General features: G+C 47.3%; 1 long non-coding RNA gene across 1 annotated transcript in view; it reads left to right on the plus strand.

The window, feature by feature from the left end:
• Window positions 1-17,241, plus strand: part of LOC121141461 — a 40,194-nt gene extending 22,953 nt beyond the window's left edge. The window contains exons 3-4 of the long non-coding RNA XR_005878386.1: window positions 11,460-11,573; window positions 13,443-17,241. This is a non-coding gene — a long non-coding RNA (uncharacterized LOC121141461). The remainder of the gene's footprint in view (window positions 1-11,459; window positions 11,574-13,442) is intronic.
• Window positions 17,242-20,673: the final 3,432 nt, after the last annotated feature.

Here is a 20,673-nt window from a genome sequence, read left to right on the forward strand (position 1 = left end):
ACGTTGGGGTGGAAGCTGTGTCTGAAAGCTGACACACCCCTAAGTAGGGGATACAAAACAGCCAGCTTGGTCAGATGTGCTCCAGTGTATGATATCTGTGTATTTATAACTTTTGAGTTTGTGTGTCTTTGGGGTGTGAGGTAGCTTTCAGATTCTCTTAGGAGTCCTTGACCTCTGAAAGGGCACGACTCTTAAGGGTGGATAGGGAAGGGTGAGGGAGGTGCCAAATCTCACAATACAAAGGCAGGTGGGGACAATAAGCAGTTGGGTAGACATATTGAGAGATGTCATTCTGTAAAAATGTGTCTGATTGGTTTGAATAAAGCACTGTTGGCCAATAGGGAAGCAAAATAGGTTGAACTAGTAGTCAAGGAGGATTCTGGGAAAGAGAGACACAGGGAGACACCACGTAGCCACCAGAGGAATAAGAAGTCCGGACCCTTTCTCCTGTAAGAGAAATACTTAGATTAACAATTGTGGGTTAAATACTCAAGTCAGAGAGAGCCAGTAAGAAACCAAGCAAACAGCCAACAGCTTTATAATTAATATAGTGTCCTGTGAGTTATTTGGGGGTTCAGACAACACGGCAGAGCCCAGGTGACTGGCAAGGAAAAAACTACACTCTACATAGACACATCCTTAGGATGACACCTGGTGAATTTGGATCACTGTCAGAAGGACTTCCTGCCCTGACTCAGCCTAACAAGGAAAAGACCCTTGTGGAAGCCATTTTCCAATCATCCCACCTGGTCAAATTACTAGCTTCTTTACCACAGGTCTGTGGACAACGACTCAGCTTGTCAGGTCATATTATTGAGGAGAAACTCTGGGTATCTTTAAATGTGTGTTCCTACCTCTCTGCCAGCGTCTCTCTATATGCTCACCTTCTCCCTCTACAAGTCCCACTGCAGGCAGGGTAGATAAAATGGCTTTGTCACCTCCTTCCTGATGATAAACTCTCATAGTTCCAGAAGGCACCATGAAAAATTCCAAGGGAGGGAAGCAAGTGACAGTCCTATTTATCTAGGATACCAAGGGGCAACAGCAATGACCAGCCTAGTACCATAGCCCTAAGGGTGCAACGTTGGCACCACATACATGGTGGTAACCAACAGCTCTCTACTTAGACTTCAGGCAACAAGAGGGAAATCTTCCTTGTAATGAAATCTAGCCAACTACCCAGGGCTAGTGAAGTCATGGATCTTGGAGGGAAATCTACAACCATCACCTCACTAAACTGGTGCAATTTCTAAAAGCATTCTAAATATGAATCATCATACCCACAGATGAGTATAGTTCTTACCCATCACTAAAGAAACTTTACTTTGCAACAAACAGAGACTGTTGCAGAAAATCACAACTGATCAAATTGCAGAGAACAAGAGATTGTGTGAGGACCTGTCCCAACCAATACATCCGCAACACAATTCCTGCACCTAAGGCTCAGGGGTCATAGAGAAAGAAGGGGCAGAAAGACTGTAAGAGGCAGAGGAACAGGAAGTGTTCTGTGAGATCGTGTCACCTAGAAATATCAGAGAGACTGCATTCATGAATTATTATCAACATGGCCACCTACCCAAGATCTGACACCACTGGACATGTGCATACATACTAACACGGTAGAGGGAAAACTCACAAAGTCTGAAACTAGCACCTAGGGAGTGTTGAGAGGGAGAGAAAAGGTCTTCCCCAGGGAAGAGCCCTCCAATTGGTTATCGAATACCAAGTGGTCATCCGTGAGATGCAGGTGACATAGAATGGTCTGAGCAGGTTGTATTTATGTATTTAGGAATGTTTATCTCTGTGTATGTAACAACCATTAAAGAAAATGAGGCCACGAATTTGACGAGGGGTGGTGGTGTTGCATGGAAGGTGTTGGAGGGAGGAAAAGGGGAAATGATGTAATGAGGATATCAAAAAGATAGTTATAAAATTCTGTAAAGGAAAAAATGGCTTTGCCGTCACCTGGTTGTGAATGCATTCTGACTTCAATTCTTAGTGTGACAAGGAAATCTTTTGGGTGCCTGTCTCCTGCCTATTTCTCCGGGCTGCTCTGAGGATGGGGTGAGAGGCAGAGATGACTGGCACACAGCATGCCCCAGGCTGTCTGAGCTTCCAGGGCCTCACTTCCTCACCTGGGAAGAGGACGGACAAGCATGAAAGGTGCACAGGAACTCCTGTATGCATCATCACCCCTCCAGCCAAAGCCACAGCCCTGTTTCTGGCCTGCTGAGAGCTGCGCCCAGCAGGAGTCCTGGCATCTCTGGGGCTGTTGAAGCCCTTTGAGATTTGAGTTACTTTTTTTTTTTTTTAACTTGGCAGGGTCTAGTTCTCCAATTCAAAGAGAAAAGCTGTCAGAGAGGCAAGGAGACAGAGAGATGGGAGGATGGGGTGGGGAGCAGTCAAGACTCCTGCAGCTCCCTGGACTTGGAATAACTTTTCAAAGAGCAGGCATGGTGAATGCAAATCTGAAACACATGCGGACACTCAGTTCTCATACGTGCAGGCTGCAGAATGAAGGCTCCAAGGTCTTGATGTGCCTTCTTATGACTGGCTTGCCTTGTACTGGAAAGGAGGGCGTGATGGGCACTAAGCCTGCACCTGTCCTTCATCTTTGGGAAAAAGGAGAAGGTGGAAACTGTGGCTGGTTCTAGGGCTCTACTTTTGGACTCTGGAAGGACTTGAGACCTTGAGATGTTACAGATTAGAAGGCCAGGGGAAGCTCTGCCATGCAGGACACTTAACCGAGCTTGGTGGCTCACACCTATAATCCCAGGACCCAGAATGTTGAGGCAGAAGGAATTTAGAAAGCTAAAGGCCAAAGAAAGAAAGGGGGAAGAGAGTTTAGGCATTTGTGTTAGCCCCTGACTATGTCCTGCTTGCTTTTAGGCTGGTCACTTATGTTCTCTGCACTTGAATCGGCTTCTCTTAAACACGAGGCTCATGGTCATGGTCCACAAGCTTTTGTGAGGATGAAGTCAGCATTTGCACATTTGAAGGTGACTTGTTGGGGTTTCCAATCTCCCTTCCCCTCTCTCCTATAAGGAGATAAAATTGCTGTGTAAAAGAGAGGTAGTGCATTAAAGGAAGCCTGGAAGATAGAGTCAGAGACATATGGCGCAGGAGCAGGGCTAGGGCGTAAGCATACACAGCTTAGAATCTTGCATGGTGTTTATTACGACTTGTTCCTAGGTTGGTCTCCTTCATGAGATTCATGCTGTCTTTAAAAAAATTTTTTTTAATGCAGCCATCAGGAGTAGTAGAAAGAGTAGTTTCTTTGACTCAGGTCCCAGTTACTGTCTCTCAGGACTCATCTCCAGGGTTGTAACTGGAACCAGTGGCTCTTTAGCATTGGATTGTGTGTCCTGCCTTGGTCCTCAGTGAAAGGTACTTGGGGAGAGACACCGTGTGTTTACATTGAGCCTCCAATGCATAGTAGCTCTGAGGGACTGTACATCATACTGGGGGTAGCTTGCTCACTGAAGAAGGCAGTCCGTGTGGTAGCTTCATCCCTTAACTGTGGCCCATGGCTTGTTCAGAACTCCCAGAAAGGAGACCTGTTTAACACTCCCTGCCGTATGAAACTGTTGTGGGGGTGGGGGTGGACACCTGTCTGTGGCTCAGAGCTGAAGTCCATGAAGAAGACCAGTCAGGCTGCTCTGAGGAAACCCAGGCTTTCCTCTTGGGAAAGGCATCCTCAGGTCTGTGACACCTCACCTCTCTGGGGCTGTCCCAGGGGAAAGCATGGCAGTGCTCTCTAGTAACTTGAGCCTAGCTCCCTCCCTCCTTCCTCTCTTTGTCTCTCCTGCCTGGATGAATGAAAGGCAGAATGAATGAAAGTTTCCATTCTGATGGGAAAAACTCACTCCAGTCTTGTAATGAGCTAGAATAATTGATTTGTCAATGAAAACCCCGGACTGTGGCATTGATGCTTAGTGTCAAAACAGCCCGGATCACTTTGGTACCCATTCATTGTGGCTGGAGGGAAGCAGCTAGCTGGAAGCTCAGCAAGAAAAGGAACAAGCTGGGCAGGAAGGGGGAAAGATTTGATTGTGTTAAGGCTCCCCGGGGTGGCATCTGGCAGCGCCTTGTCCTCTTCTGAGTTCAAGGCCTAGATTCAAGGCCCTCTCTGGTATTTTTTCCTTCTCTTTCTCACAGGGTAGAAATAACTTAGCAATCGCTTCATTTCAGTTACTGTTTGAACATGGATATTAACTTAAGCTGAATCTCCCTTACTCTTTAGGGTTTTGTAGCAGCCTTGAAGCTCTTATGATGTGATGGACAGGGAAAAATGGGGTTGAGCAGTTCTAACTGGAGTCTCCATTCATCTCTTTCCTTTTTCCCACCTCCACCCCTGCTCTTATTTCCTCAGTTTTCCCACCGCAGTGGATGCTGGGAATGAAGCTGTGGATATGTATGGATAGAGGCCACGGGGAGAAAAGGAAGGAGAAGACGCTTAAGCGTCAGAAAGACCCACAGTTAGTTGTAGAGAACATCTGGCTTCTGATGGGAGATGCCATTCTGTAAATCTGTCTCTTATTGGTTGTTGAATAAAGCACTGTTGGCCAATAGGGAAGTAAGACAGGTGGGACTAGGAGTCAAGCAGGATTCTGGGAAGGAGAAACACAGGGAGTCATCATGTAGCTGCCATAGGGATAAGAAGTCCGACCCTTTTCTCTGGTAAGAGAAATACTTAGATTAACAATTATGGAATGAATACTTAAGTCAGAGCTAGCCAGTAAGAAACAAGCAAGGCCAAGAGCTTCATAAGTAATGTAGCGTCTTGTATGTTATTTGGGGACTGCAATTGTGGCAGGGCCCAGGCAGATGGCGGGGCAGGTTGCTCTCAACAGGCTTTCTCTCTCTAAGAGTTGCACAACCTTGGGAAAAGTTGAAGAGCTCTCCTCGGCGTGAACTGAGGCTGTGAGCACCTACTCTGTGAACTGGGACAAGGGTCAAATGAGGTAACACTCACGTGAAGAGAATCTTATAATACCATGTCTACTTGATGATGATGCCATTGGCTTAAAAACATCAACTCCCAAAGCCTGCCTGCAGAATTCCCAGAGCGGGGCTGGCAAAGATGTCCACCACTAAGCCTGACAACTTGAGTTCCAATCCTGGGAACTCAGCTGATGGAAGTAGAGAACCAGTTCTTGCAAGTTGCCATGAATGGTGGCATGGGTGTGCCCACTCCACTGCAGGTAAATAAATAAGTGATTGAAAATTAAAAACAAAACCCCCACCCAGGTAGGGGGTGGTGGGGAAGGGTGGTGGTGGTGGGTGGTGGTGGTGGTGGTGGTGGTGGTGGTGGTGCACACCTTTAATCCTGGCACTCAGGAGGCAAAGGCAGGCAGAGGCAGGAAGATCTCTGTGAGTTCAAGGACAGCCTGGTCTGAAAAGCAAGTTCCAGGACAGCCAAGACGGTTACACACAGACAAACTCTTAAAAAAAAACACACAGAGGGACTCTTTCTGGTAGAAGGAAGCGTCCTTCTCCATGGTACCTGGGAGCTCTTTTTCTTACAAACTAGAGAAGACCAAGTTTCGGATCAGAGGTGTTGGACTCTGTTTTGTTACCAGAAATAGGGCACTGAAGAAAGTAAATATTGAGCCATTCCTGAACCAACTGCCAAGATCTGACTTCCATCCGTCTAGCAACTCAGGGAAGCAGGGGTCATATTTTTTTTTGAAAGACAAGGAAATAAACTTAGATATGAACCATGTGACATGGGGACTTTGGGAGTGGGGTTCTGTGATTGCCTCCATATTTCTGTTTCTTTTGACTCAAATAGTATGTTGCCTACAGCTTCTGATGGTAGCAGAAGGGCCGGGTCTTTCCACTCCAACTGGGAGACCCACAGGTGTGAGGGGACGTGACATAATCTTACTGTTGAATTACTTTCAAGATATTTGTTAAGCATCTATGTTGTGTGAAGCCAAGTGCTGTGGTCAGCAAAAGCCTCCATCTTTGAGGCTCTGACAGCTCTTATTTGTGTATTTATGTATTTATTTATTTTGAAAGAAGCAAAAAGTTTGAGGAGGTGAGTGGAGTATTTTCTTGTGCCCCTGTTTGCAATGATACCACCAAATACATGATGCGAGCATGAGAGCATGCAGTGTTGTCATCGGCTTGAGAGTACTTTCCTCCTCCCCCATGGCCAATCCCCAATCAGGACATCTCACCTTGGGTTTCCCTTGGAAACAAGCAGTCTCCAGTCATGTTTAGATTGGTGCTTCAGGAACTTTGCTTCGTAACAGCCAGGGTCAAGTGAGCCTGAGGAAGAGGTTTTGGCTTCGTGACATTGAGAACAATGGTATCTGTACATCCATTTGATTCTCACAAATACTGATGATGGTGATTTGGCTCTAGACCAGTGGTTCTCAACCTCCCTAATGCTGCAACCCTTTAATACATCCTCATGCCGGTGGCGACCCCAACCATAAAATCATTTTGTTGTTACTTCATAACTGTAAGCTTTCTATGGCTATGAGTCACAATGTAAATATTTGTGTTTCCAATGGTCTTAGGTGAATGGGGTCTCCACCCACAGGTTGGAAAATGCTGCTATAGACTGTTTATAAATTCCCCACCATCACATGTAGAACCCTAACCTGCTGTTAGGTTAGGAGATGGCATCTTTGGCAGGTGACTTGGTTATTCGGGTGGAGTGCTTATGAAAGGGATTAGTGCCCTTATAGAAGAGATTCTAGTCACTTACTGAAGACGATCTGAGGCCACGGCAAAAACTGTGGCTTTCTGTGAACCAGGAAGCTGTCCTCACCTTATCATGGCTTGGAACTGTGAGAGATACAAATTTCTGGTGTATATAAAGTCTGTGGTGTCCTGTCATAGCAAGGCAGACAGTTTACTTACTAGCCAAATCTACAGATGGGAAACCAGGAATGGGAAAGCTGTCAGTCCACCTCTCTAGGGACACAAGGGTCTTGGGGAGGACCAGCTGCAGGCCAGGCTCCAGGGAGGACCTGACTACATATGGACACCCAGATGTGAGATTGGAGGGTATCCTGGGGAAAAGGGTGGAAATGCCAGCCTGCTTAGGGCTGGATCTGACGCACCTCCCCTTGTATTAGACTGGCTCTGGCGAGCTTCTGTGGGCCAAATCTACATTTCTCGGACCCATGGAACATTCGTAGAACTTCTGGCCAGCTAATGGCCTTGAAGCGATGCAATGATTTATACTGGGGAGAGGTGCATTTCTGCTTTTGCTTTCTCCATGTTTGTTAAACTTTTAACCATCTTTCTTCTTCTGGATCCTCTGACATTTCAATTCCTCTTTTCTTCTCTTCTCCCTTTACACCCATTCTCCTTCCTTTCAGCAACTTTGTTGCTTCTTATCTTTTCATGGAATTCAAGAACAGTCTTACACATGCACATGTATATGAATACATATATGGAGACCTAGGCATTTTTCTGTGAGGCAACTACATAGCTTTTTTGTATATTCCTTGTACACATGCATATATTATAATGTATGCTTATTACATATCGCAATATGCTCACATACAAATGTGCACTTGCATAAATCCACACACAAGCATATAGTCATATACCATATAATACAGTTTAGTCAATCATTCACTGCATATATGACAATGGCCATAGAAAATTCTATCTCAGCAGGGCATTGGTGGCGCACGCCTTTAATCCCAGCACTCTGGAGGCAGAGGCAGGCGGATCTCTGTGATTTCAAGGCCAGCCTGGTCTACAGAGTGAGTTCCAGGACAGCCTCCAAAACAATACAGAGAAACCCTGTCTCGAAAAACCAAAAGAAAAAAAATTATATCTCTTGGTGACATGACTACCATCTTAGTTTGTGTGGGTATACTCTATGGTGTTTGCTCATGACAGAATTGCCTAGTGACAAGACATTTCTCAGAACTTATCTTCATCATAAACACCAACCACCAAGTCTGCATATAAACATGAGGGTAATTGCACTTCTAAATGTGCCCTGCTAGAGATACAGCACATCCAGAGCGTTGAGGACCAGGTCTCAGCCGAAAGCCTGGGATGGAAGTCTGGTAAGGTCCCCCGTGGGAAGCTCAAGTGGTCAGGAAATGAGCAGGGGAATTATAGCCCGCCAGAGGCACAGGCATGCAGTGTTAGAGACCACTTGGGTTAGAATTTTCTTTCTGGTACTAACCCCTTGTGAAATGCTGGGAACAAAACTTACTTCATGTTTTCTAACGTCTGACCACACCTATGTGCTTTACCAAAGTCCCCCTACTGGGAAAGATTCTTTGCCCCAACGAGAATTTGATCCTAAATTGTTGTGTGAAACCAGGTTTTTCAGGCCTGAGAAGGTCCCCAGCACCCACAGGCCTCTGCTGTGAGACAGTTTAGTCCCCAGCCTGTCTGCCATTTCCAAAGGGGCTTCCCACCAGGGCATTTGGGTTGGACCAGCAGGGGCCAGGCAGGGGTCCCTGGGTAAGACCTGCTTCTCTCTGGAGACTGTCTCCTGAAGATTTAGTGTGATATTTTTTCTCACCCTCAGGAATCTGGCCACACTCCAGGGCCGCCTATCATGAGCAGTCTTGTTTGCTTGCAATTTGCAGAGTCGCAAGGGGTAAAGGACTGGCTTTGACTATTCAATCTGTCCTGTGGGGGCAGGGAGCTGCCAGAGGCAGGAGCTGTGGGGGCAGGGAGCTGCCCGAGGCAGGAGCTGTGGACGTTTCCCTTTTTAAGGATCCAGGGCATTCATATACTCCATTCAGGGTGTGTGTGTGTGTGTGTGTGTGTGTGTGTGTGTGTGTGTGTGTGTGTGTACTTTTTAGGGGGGGTTGCCGCTTGGTGTCAGCACCATCTTCTAGATGTCCTTTGCATTAATAGTACTCATGATGCTTGGAGGTGTGTCTCTCCCCCACTGAGGTTCAAAGAGAAAATCTAGCTGTCCCAGCTGCATGTCCCCAGCATTCGCGTCTAGGTCTGTGACCTCCAGGGCACAGGTGGGAGTACAGAAGGATGCAATTGTCCTGGGGCAAAAAGTCACATTTCTGGAGTGGGGTTCTAAGCCTTCTCCTTCCTTCTTGTCCTCCTACCTGAGCAGGGGAATCCGAGAAGCATTGACAATAGTGGCTGATACCAGAATGTGCTGCTTAGGGTCCTGGAGTTTGAGGGTTTGCTATTTCTAGGGAAGTAATCATTCCCATGGGCTCCGCATTCCCCAAAACCAAGAGCTGTGAATATGGTTCGGTCCCCACAGCCAGAGTTACCTTCCCAGTCATCTCAGCCTTGGCTCCTTGTGGCCACCGAAGAAGGTCGCAGGATACAGGAAGAAGAGGGAATAAGGCAGTATGGACTTTCAGAGTCTGAGAGTACTAGTCTCAAGTTTTGTTTTGCCATCTTCCAACTGCATGGCTTCAGGGAAACCATGGCACCTTTGCGCCTCAGTCTACCTACCTGTAAAGTGGAGCGAGGGCCCTGCCCTGTGGAAGGCAGACCATAGAAGAATGGAAGGGAGGGTGTGGCATGAAACCCAGCTCAGAGTAGGGGATGTCAGACAGCTTTCCTCTGAGGGACAAAAGTGTCCTCTGGAGACCGCTGGGCAAAGAGGGGTCCCACTCTCCCTTGAGCCAGCTGTCCAGGGCAACTGAAGGGGAAACACTTCTCTAGCACTGGTCCTCATTTGGAAAGGAAAGCGAAGATGGAGGGGGAAGGGGAGGGCCCAGATGCTCTGGGTCTGCAGAGCCTTTGCTATCACTAGAGGGGTGTCCAGAGCCCTCCTCTTCAGCTATGGGGGTGGGAAGAGCTTGCTGCGCTGGAGGCTCCCTGCCTGGCTGTCTGGAGTTGAGAGGCAGAGCCTGCTGAGGTTCCAGAGCCAAAGAAACAAAAACCTTCCAACTTCACAAGAGCAGAGAGACGCTTCTCCTGTTTGTTTTTAATCAAGCTCTCCATGCTGACACTTGGGCTCCATTCAACCATTTAAATAGTCCCACTAGCAAATAAACGCTTGGCCAAATATTTGCCCTTATGTGCTTTCAATAGTAAATACCAGCTATATTGCTCATCTCCTTATATCACCCCGACTGGGCCACCCCTGGCTGCTCTGAGGCTGAGTGGCCTTTTTAAAGATGGGTGGGAACTCCTTCCTGACCTCCCACCATGACAGCCCAGAGCAAAGACCTTCTTCCTCCCTAGTGACAAAGAATCTCCTCCCGCCCTGTAAGGGCAGACTAGCCCAAGGTCTCTTGTGGGAATTCTGTTGACATACAGCAGGTCCCTGGGTCTTGGAAATGTATTCCTGTCCTCTGTTCTTCTCAGCCTGGGCGCTTATCTCCCCTGTGTTCAACGGTTCTCCGTAGTTACCAGGACACTTTGGAGGGAAGGGCCAGAGCTCACAGCTGCCTCAGATCCCAGTGGACTTTAGGGATGGCTGGAGATAGGGGAGACTCAGAGAGGGACAGGGTGAAAAAAAGTGTCAGCTTTCAAGAGTACAAGGGGATCCCAGGGATCTTATGCTACACACAGCAGAAGGAGATCTATGTGCCGTCACACGCGTGCACACGTGATCAGTACCTCTTCCTACACAGCAGCACGGCAGTGGTTATCAGCCTTTGGCTGCAAGCATGAGATACTGATGAGTCACCTTTAAGATATGAAAGTTCGAAAGAACTGCAAGGTAGCTTATGCTCTCTGGCTTCCTGTCTCACTAGGTGACCCTTCCCTCTGTCCCCTATGCTCTAATTTCTTACTTCTGCCTCAAGGCCTGAACCAGAAACCAAATCAATGTACTTGACCCAATTTTGAACTTTCAGTCCTTAAAATGACAAACTAAATAAATCCATTTTCTACATGAAGTTAAAACACAACAGGGTATACTGGTAAGGGAAAAGGCTGGTGACCTGGGTTTGGAAAAGATAACGCCAGGCTAAAGTGTAGGGAGGTGAGGCCACTGAGTGGCTGCTCAGTGGCCTCACTCAGGTGAGGCGGAGTGGAAGAACACCTTACCAGCTTCAATCTTGGCTACTCTGTTCTTGCATGGAGTTCTAAGGGGGAGAGTTACCCTTGACAGAGTGAATTCGATTACTGTGACTGATTGTTTTGACTATAATCTCCCTGGATGGCTAGGAGGAGGCAGGGTCCCTCAGTGAACAGACTGGGGGGCTCGGTACTGATGTTTCTCTATGAGTCCCTGGCGCTGATAGAACATTACATTTGTAAGATGCTGGAAGGATTAGGTTCCTTCTGGATATAATAGTGTTTCTCAATTTGTGGGTCTTGACCCCTTTGAGGGGTCAAATGACCCTTTTATAGGGGCCACCTAAGACCATCAGAAAACACAGGTATTTGCATTATGATTCATAACAGTAGCAAAGTTACAGTCATGAAGAAACAACAAAAATAATAGTATGAGGAATGGTATTAAAGTGTCGCAGCATAGGAAGGTTGAGAACCACAGGCCTGTAAGCTGCTATAGCATCTTCCTCTCTTACCAGGGCCACGTGACTCCCTCACTCAGCTGCATCCTTCCTTGGCAGCCACCGAGAGGACCAACTGTCAATTGTTTCTAAGGAGAGCATGGACATATAACCAGGGTGCTACCAGCAAAAGTAAGTGGGATGGATGGATGCTGCATGCTGTACCCCAACATGCTCTAACATCTCTATCATCGCTAGAGCAACCAGGCTACTCTCCTGCTCCACCCCCCCACTTCCTTCTCATTCTAGCTACAATATGCTGCCCCCATTCCTTTCTTAGTAAAGGAATACAGACAACTGCATTTCTCTGTTCATGTGTCATAAATCTCCCCTTCAGAGACCAAGGGCCCTTGATAGTCCATATTTGCTGGGACTTTCGCTGGTCGCTAGACCAGTCATCACTGCATACATATCGGTCTGAAAAGCATACCCCAAAAGCATGTGCCAGCTATGCCAAGTACTTGTTCTCAAATGTGCCCTACTGTGTGCAAGTTTGTGTGGGACTTACTTCATAAGTGAGAATGCTTTCAAAGGAGGCTCTTGGTGGAAGTCTCTCTTCAAATAGTAATGAGGTCAAAGTATCAGAAAAGTCAAAGAATTTTTGTTGATCTTGCTTGTTGAGAGTTGGCATCTGGAATCTCTTAGGAAATCTTGAACCATTCTGCCATCTTCTGCTTGTAGTCTTAGTCTGGCTGAACGGTAGTATCGAGTGCTTCTACCAACCTGTAAGCCATGGGAAGTAAAGGCAGAACTGCTCGGAGATGACCATGCACGTTGATGGGGAAATGGAGTGGTGTATAAGACATTTTGATAAGAGTCTCAGGAAGGTTCAGGAAGGAAAAGACTCACTTCTGGTACAGTTAGTCTGTGCTAGGCAATCACTCTTGCATTGTTTCCCCGAGTCTTTCCAGTAAGCCTTTGAGGCAATCATATTTTGTAAATGACTTGCTTGCATCCTGGGCTTATTCATAGAGAATGGATATGAGCAAGCCTGGAGCTCAAGGTCAGAGTTTCTATCTCTGCTCCAGAAAATGTTCCAGCCCACTTATGACCTTTTACTTGACCTTTCATTATTGTGCATCTTTGCGTGTGTGTGTGTGTGTGTGTGTGTGTGTGTGTGTGTGTGTGTTATGTGTGTGTCGGGGTGGGGGTTAGTTTGGTTCAGTTCAAGCTTGTAGTACAATTACTTGATATGTCACCTCCGGAGGGCACAGGAGGTTGATTCACTGTGGCTGGTCTTTCTCTGTAACCCATGTACACACGTGCATGTAAGCACGGTCAACCAGGAGATGGACATGTACGTGACTGAAGTTCCCTGCCAGTTGTTGGAAGGGCATCAGAAGCAGACACACCTGTATGGCAAGCCGTCTTAACTACGTGACAGCTGTGCAATCTGGACAAGTCATTTGACCTTTTATTTCAGTTCTTGAGTGGCCGTGAACTGGGCAAGCACTCAGGCACATTGACCAGTCCAGTTCCTTACCTGCCCTGCAATCTTTACACATCTTTTCCTTCACTAATGGAATCCTGATGGTGTTCAGGTGGCAATGAGTCTTGTGGTATTACAGTCTCTTGATAATTAAGCATGGTTTCATAAGCCAGCTCTAGGAAGTCACTGGGTGAATGTTCTAGAACAGGGTTTTTACAAGTGTGGTAACAGTTGACATCCACACTTCTGTCTTTCCTTTTCTTTACCATTTAGGTGAAATGCCAGAAGACAGAGGCTCACTCTAGTGGCCATGAACTCAAGAGGCACATACTAGAAATAGAACAGCACAAAGAAACTTTGGTCCCGGCTGTATTTTGGGGGCTGAATGTCCCTAAAAGGCCCATGTGTTGTTGAAGGTTTAGTCTCCAGGGTGTCAAGAGTTTGTAGAACCTTTAAGGTGGAGCCTGATTCGAGGCCCTTAGATCATTGGGGGTGTGCCTTCCATGGGGATTGTGGGATACCAGCTTTTCCCTTTTTTTGTTTATTTGTTTGTTTGTTTGTTTCATTGCCAGGCTGTGAGCTGTAAGCTCTGTGACCCAGTGGCCTTCCTCGCCACAGGACCTGAAGCATGGGGCCAGCTGATCCTAAACTGGTACCTCCAAAACCAAGAGCCCAAACAACTCCTTCCTCTGACATCAGGCTTTTTGTTCTAGGGTTGGAAAACAGATTAGGTGAAATTATTTGTTGAAAACGTTCACAATGCCATCCCACAGTATCTGTAACTCTACTTGCGACTCTCTCAGTGGAAAAGACCACCTCCTAGGAGCAGCTATTTCACTGGGCAGTGGAAGGGCATTGGAAGTGACCTGTGATCTGCTTGGGAAGAAGTCTGGTGACAGAAGAAAGAGCAAATTCTATTGGACCAAGTCAGAACTGTCACGTGATTACGGTATTGCTACCCAGTATCGTGAAAACGCCAGATCTTTGCTTCCCTTAGTTCCTCCTCAGTGTGTGTCTTCAGAGGTAACCCGTGTGTTATGTTTTTCTCTGCATCAGCACTGGGACCAGGGTAAGGCAAACAAAACATCATGGGTGCAAGATTTAAAGACCCTTTACCCTTACGGTATGTAGTTCATAGCCGACACCTCCACGAACCTGAGATTGACAATCTCCTTCAAGTGTGTGCTCTCTGGGCACCTGGCTTTGCCTTACTCTAGATCTGACCATGCTCTAGGTATGTGTGTGTGTACTAATATGATTATCTTTCAAACTTGTATGTAGTTGCTTATAACTATGACTTTCAAAAAACACAATGATTCAGAACCATTTGTGTCAGCTCCTACAAAGCCATCTCAAATATCACTCCCCTGCCATGTGTGTGCATGTGGAGGCCAGGGACCAATATTGGATGCCTTCCTTTATCTCCAGTCATCTCTTTCCACTGTACTTTTTGAGACAGGCCTCTCTCTGAACCTGGAACTGACTGGCCAGTAAACTCTAGGGAATCTTCCTGCCTCTGCTTTCCCAGCAGGTGCTTGCTGCGGAGCCTGCCTTTTTAGACAGTTGCTAGGGAGGGGACCCAAGGAGACAATCTAGGACACATAATTACAGCTCAAGGGTAGAGTACTAGAAGAGACAGTGCTGGTAAAGGAGTGTGGTAGGTTTTGCGAGCCGTAATCAGAGCACCCTTCAAAAGTTCTGCCCCAATTCTTCTTCCCACTAGCAATGCACAGGGATAAAATAGTAGATAATTTTACACCAGAATGAGCCTCAGGATGTCTTTAAATAGCCAGCTTTCTCGGTACTTGTGATCTTCCCAAATTAGATGCACACGCTGCTCTGCTAGCAAGCTGTTGCTGCACAAGTGCAAGCATTCTGGCTGCAGCATGCGGGCTGCCTTTGGGTCAGCTCTTTCCTTGTTGCGTGGTGCAGCTGGGTGGCGCTTGCACTGGTTTTCTCTACAGGTCTGCAGGGAGCTAGTGTTGGACACTGGATCCAGGCCATCTGTAAGCTTATACCGTGGGTCAATATCTCATAATTGCTCCGTGTTCCCTCCAAAGACCGGAGCTGGGTCATGGGTGTTCCAGGACACAGGAACAGCTGCTTCTCCAGTATGATAGAGTTTGCCGGTGTTCTGGTTCTTTCTGTTTTCCTTTTGTGGTTTTAGGTCATGGAACCCAGGGCCGTGCACATGCTAGATAAATGCTCTACCATTGAGCTGTACTCCAGCCTTCAGTCTCTAAGCTTTTGAAGGAAGAGACTTGAGGGGGACAGTGGTAGTCTAGTAGGCAAGCAGGCAGGGTGCTGCCTTGGGGACCTCTTGAGCTCCTCCTCCTGAGATTTCCCTGTCAATACTGGATAGGTGTCAATTGATCTTCACCCTACATATCAGGAGCTGGCCAGCCCTGGCCCCTGGCTCAAACTTGCCTGCAGCCTCCTTTCATCACCATGCCTGTTTGTCTGCAAATGACCATGGTTGCTCTGCACCTGCAGAGTAGCTGTGGTAGAGTGTGAGCTTCCCAGGCTGAAATAGTTCTTGGCTGGGCCTATAGTAGACCAAGTGCACCGACTGTCTCTGCATTGCTTGAGATGTCTTTTAAGTTTATTTGCTCTTGTTTCCCTATCTTAGTTTGTCACATCTTGTCCAGATGAGTACAGTAGCCGCCAGCTGGTTCTGAAATGTGCATGTAAGAATGACAGGCTCTGGAAAACCTCTCCTTCTCTTACCGTCAGTGAAGGGGCCAACATGCTGTCCAAGTCTGGAGCTGTCAGCAGCCACCTGCCCACTCTTGTTTACCTATGCGCTTCAAATACCCAGTGCTCCAGTTGCTACAAACTTTGGAGTGTCTTGAATATGTCACTTAGCTCCTCCTAACCAGTCCCCTTTGTCCTTGCTACTCTCTGGGCCAGGGATCTTCCATTTGTAGCAAGACATATTCACATATCTTCATTAACAGGAACTTCCTTCCCTTTTGTACCTAGTAGCCACTTGGAAAAGGTCTCCATTGTGGCGTTTGCATAGCTCTGGTCCTATTAAATGCCTCTTTCCCCTTCTCCCCTACTGATTTGAGAACAGTGGGGAGCAGAAAGCTTGTCTTACCCACCTCAGCATCAACAGTGCCTGGTCCTCAAGAGCACTAGAGATGTTTGTTGGATGACAAGGCATCAATATTCATGAAACCCTTGGTTTATTTTTTTAATCTATCAATAGTTCCTCTCAATCTGCTCTGTAGTTTTGTATCATGGGCACTGTTAAACCCACACTTTGCAGATGTAGTAATTGAGGGTACAAAGAAGTTAAATCACCTGCCCAGGGTCTCAGAGATTGCCAAGATTTGAACTCAGCTTATGGTGGACCGCAAGAGCTAACTCCCATGTTAACAATGAGCTGATGGGTGTTTGAAAGAATGAATTCGTGAACAATGCCAGCGAGTCTATGAACTGAGGAGAGGAAAGGTAAATGCCGTGTGACCTTATGAAACCCATCAGTGGAGTTTATAAAAGAAAAACACAAAGATTCCAGCAGACCTGGCAGGGCTGGAGACTATGGGGGATCGGCAGGCCACAGAGTTCAGGGAGAGTTTAAAGTGAGTGGAAAATCAGACTGTCCCGGGAATTGCCGGGAATACTCGAAGAGGTGGCAGGTCCCAGTTAAACAAATAAGGCTCTACCCTGGAGTGAAAACGTCATCAGTCTCAACATTTATGGCATGCCTACTGTATACCCAGAGCTATGCTAGCTCACTGAATGAAAACTGTCTCCTCCTAAGCTCCTGATTCACAGAGGTTTTGCTGTGCATCTATTAAATGCCAAGACACTAAACTAGAAGCCAAGAGACCAAGTGGATAAAACTTTGGGGGTTGCCAGCATCACGGGAGGAGAGAGTAATTCTAGCAGTGCACTCAGTGTTATCACAGACAACTGTCGGGAACATGGACAGGACCTAACTCTGTCTAGAGATGGGGAGGAAGGCAATGAGTGACTTTGTTTTTTGGCTATATATATGTGTGGGTGGTGCATGTGTGTACATATATACATATGAGTGTTTTCATGTATGTATGTGGGTGAGTGCACAGATGTATGCATGTGCTTGTGTGTGTGTGTCAAGACCGGGGGTTGGTTTCACGTGTCTCCCTCCACCACTCTTTACATATGTACTGAGTCACCGAATCTGGAATCTGCTCGACAGATTGCTCTGGGGACCTCTGACCCTGCCTCCTGAGTCCTGGGATTACCGACAGCTCTGGTCCTCATGCTTTCCAGCCCTCTTCCTCAGAAGAGCCTTTAGTACCCTGCTAAGCTTCAGAAGGCCATGTGGTACCAAGGCTATCTGCTTTTCTACAGTGTGGAGATGCTGTAACAAGGAGTTGCTTCTATAAAACATTTTAAACATACTTAGTATGTTTATGTCTGGAGACATTTCTGTTCTTTACCCCTCAAATTAACTTTTACTTTTTATTTTATGTGTGCATATATGAATGGAGGTAAGTGTACTTGAGCATAGGTACCAGCCGAGGCCAAAAGTGTCAGATTCACTGGAAGTTGAGGTACTGGCAATTGTGAGCTGCTTGATGTGGGTGCTGGGAATTGAACTCAGGTCCTCTGGAAGAGCAGCAAGCGCTCTTAACTGCTGAGCTACTTCTCCAGCCATAACTCTTAACTTTTTTCTAATAAAATTTCCAGAAATTATTACTGGGGCTCAATCATGTTTGTCCATCTAATTTTACAACATCTCATGGAATAATGTTAAGAATTTTAAACCTAGCTCAGCTTGACAGCACAAGTTTATAAACCCCCTCACTCCCAGTCTGGAAGGGTATGGCAGGTTCAAGGTCTTCCTGGGTAATTTAGTGATACTCTATCTCAAAAAGAAAAAGTAAAAAGAGGGTTTGGTATGTAGCTCAGTGACAGAGCTTGCCTAATGTGTGCTAAGCCCTAGCTTCTATTTCACCTTAAAGAGAGAACTTCAGCTATAGCTTCATAAGGACAAGACTGTGAACCTGGAGGACAGTGTTTCGGGCCTTGGGGCAAGCCAGGCAAGCTGTGTAGCATGGTGTGAAGGAAAGCAAGTGGGATTTGGAGCCAGAGACTGACTCTTAGCCTGTTAGTTGTGTTACCCGGATAGCCTCTGCTTCTGCATCCACACAGTGAAGCTTGCATGCCAGACCCTCAAGGATCAGATGGGGAAGGCTTGTAATGTGCTTTGGGGAACCACAGGCTCTGGAGTATGGAGCTATGTCCTGCCAGGTAAATGGACATGGTCATTAACAAGGTCTGAATTTCGTCTGGGTGGGAAGTTTCACCTTGACTCAGGAGCACTTCATTGAAGGCGATTCATCCTCCATCCTTGAGGTTAGCGAATTTAATGACATCGATCCTCTGCTTCCTCAGTGGAGTAGCGTGGTAATCACCAAGTTTACTCTCTCCATGCTGCTGAGAAATGGGAGCCATAAGATAAATGTTTTAAGTGGACAAATCAGAGCTCAGGGGAGGTGAAATACATGGTGTGGACACCAGGTAGGGAGTGGGCTGCAGGTATAAACCCAAGATTGCTTCGTCTTGACACATGACATTGAGGCAAGTGGGCTCAGCAAGACCTAAGCAGGATCCCTTTTGCTTATATGCGGTGCTTGGGGCATCCTTAGAGCCAGGGTTTTGCAGGTCTATGGGAAGTGCCCTGGCTTTGAGCTGATGAAGGGCCGTGTGTGTGTGTGTGTGTGTGTGTGTGTGTGTGTGTGTGTGTGTGTGTGTACACAACAGCTGCTCAGCTGCTATCCAAAAGCTGGGAATTAAGGTGATGAGTCCTCTAGGGCCCTCTGGAGCTGGACACGGGCCAGGGTACAGGGGGCCTAGGGCTCCTGGGAGTCCGGCTCCCAAGCCATTCTCGGAAAGGCATTTGCAGCAAGGCCACTCCAGGTGCCAGGCCAGACCATCAATCCCTCACTCTTTGGGGCAGTGAGTTTATAAAGTAGCAATTAAATAAGAGCTCTGTAAGTGCTTCTGGGAACTGCCCTGAATGCATTTTCCAAACATAAATAACGGGGACCTCCACTCCGAGCAAAGCACATGGCGCGCCTGGAAGCAGCCTGAGAAGAAGGGAGCCCTGTTGTGCTAACGAGTTGGGCTACGTGCCCCTGGTGTGCACGCGTGTTCTGGGTAGGTGGCAGGTCCATTTGTCTTCCCGTCCTGCTGGGTGGTATGTTAGCTTGACTGGACAGGCTATGGTCAGGAGCCAGTGGCTGTAGCTCTCACTCCACCAGGAGAGCAGGCTGTCGTTTCAGGGACCGTGACAATGATGTTGAAACAACAGCACTGTCAGTATCTTTTTGCCTAGTGAGCACCTACTGGGTGCCACCTGCCCAGACACTGATGCTTATCAAGAGGCTTAGAAACTTGTCCAAAATGACAGAGCCGGTCAGACAGAGGACTCCCAGTGAGGATTCTTATTAGGTTCTTTCCACATGCCAGGTTCTAAGAGTTTTATATGAATAAGTTATGGTGTGTGTGTGTGTGTGTGTGTGTGTGTGTGTGTGTGTGTGTGTGTGTGTGTGTGTGTGTGTGTGTGTGTGTGTGTGTGTGTGCATTTGGAGGCCAGGGGACAACCTCAGGCGTCATTCTTCAGGGTCTCTCTAGGAATGAGAGACTCTATGGTTCAGTTAGTCTGGCTGGCCAATGAGCCCCAAAGATAATCTGCCCATCTCTGCTTCCCAGCACTGGGATTACAAGTACTCCATCATGCCCGGAGTTTTGTTTGTTTTTAGTCAAGGGAGCTGGGGATCTATCTCAAGTCCTTGGTTTTACAAGGTGAACACTCTACCCACTGAGATCTCTCCCCAGCCTTTTACTACACAATTTTGCAGGAGAGAATCTGAAACACGGAGAAGCCAAGTCTCACCCGGAGTCTCAGGGATTCAGCAGGTGGACCCAGGCAGTGGGCTGGACTGCCTCGCCCTTCCCCCATACCGTGACACCAATGTTGCATCACCGAGGCTTGGCTACTGTCAACTGTCTGACTCAGCAAGAACAGTGTGGTCCAGAGAACAGTGTCTGCCTGCATCGTCCCACCTGCCCTCCTCTCCCCAAACCTCCCCTCACCCATCACGTCTCAAGCCTTGGCTCAGTGCGGGTCCCTCCATGCTGGTTCTTCCGGTATGTCTGGGGCCAGATGCTTTCACACCTACTGCTGGTCCATCACCTGGATGCCCTTTCTCCTCCTGGGTGATAAGGACTGCTCACTCCTGGAAGTATATCCCTCCCAACCCCCAGGCTTCCACCCTTCCATCCTTATAGTCCTGCTGGGTTCAATGCCCATCTACTGTGAGCGCCTCTCCCAGAACATGTCCATTGAGTTTTATGACACTGCTGCATCTACTGGGATCCACAGCCCCTCTTTGTTACAAAGCACGTAGTAGTGGTTCAAAAGATATTGACAGTGAGGTGGAGCCATTTTCTCCCAAGGGTGGATGCATCAGATCATGCCAGGTGTTCAGCTTCGAAGAGTTTGGGCTTGTACATATCTGCTCTGCCCAGTGTACCTACAGTAAGTAACAGGACTGAGTGAACCGAACCTTGATCTTGGCTCTGCTGCTAGTCTGCTGTGTGACTTTGACCAAATCACACCCCTTTCCATCTGTATTCTCACCAGGAACAATTATATCTTGCAGGCAGTTTACTGGAGGAGATAAAGCACAGGGAGCAAAGACAATTAGCACATAATGGGAGGTTAATAAGTACTCCACTTCCTCTTCTTCCCTGTGAATTGGGCTTTCAGGTTAGTGGGGGATGGGGAAAAGGGTTGACACT

This window comes from Mesocricetus auratus, unplaced genomic scaffold (genome assembly GCF_017639785.1).
Source record: "Mesocricetus auratus isolate SY011 unplaced genomic scaffold, BCM_Maur_2.0 Super-Scaffold_100007, whole genome shotgun sequence".
NCBI lineage: Eukaryota > Metazoa > Chordata > Mammalia > Rodentia > Cricetidae > Mesocricetus > Mesocricetus auratus.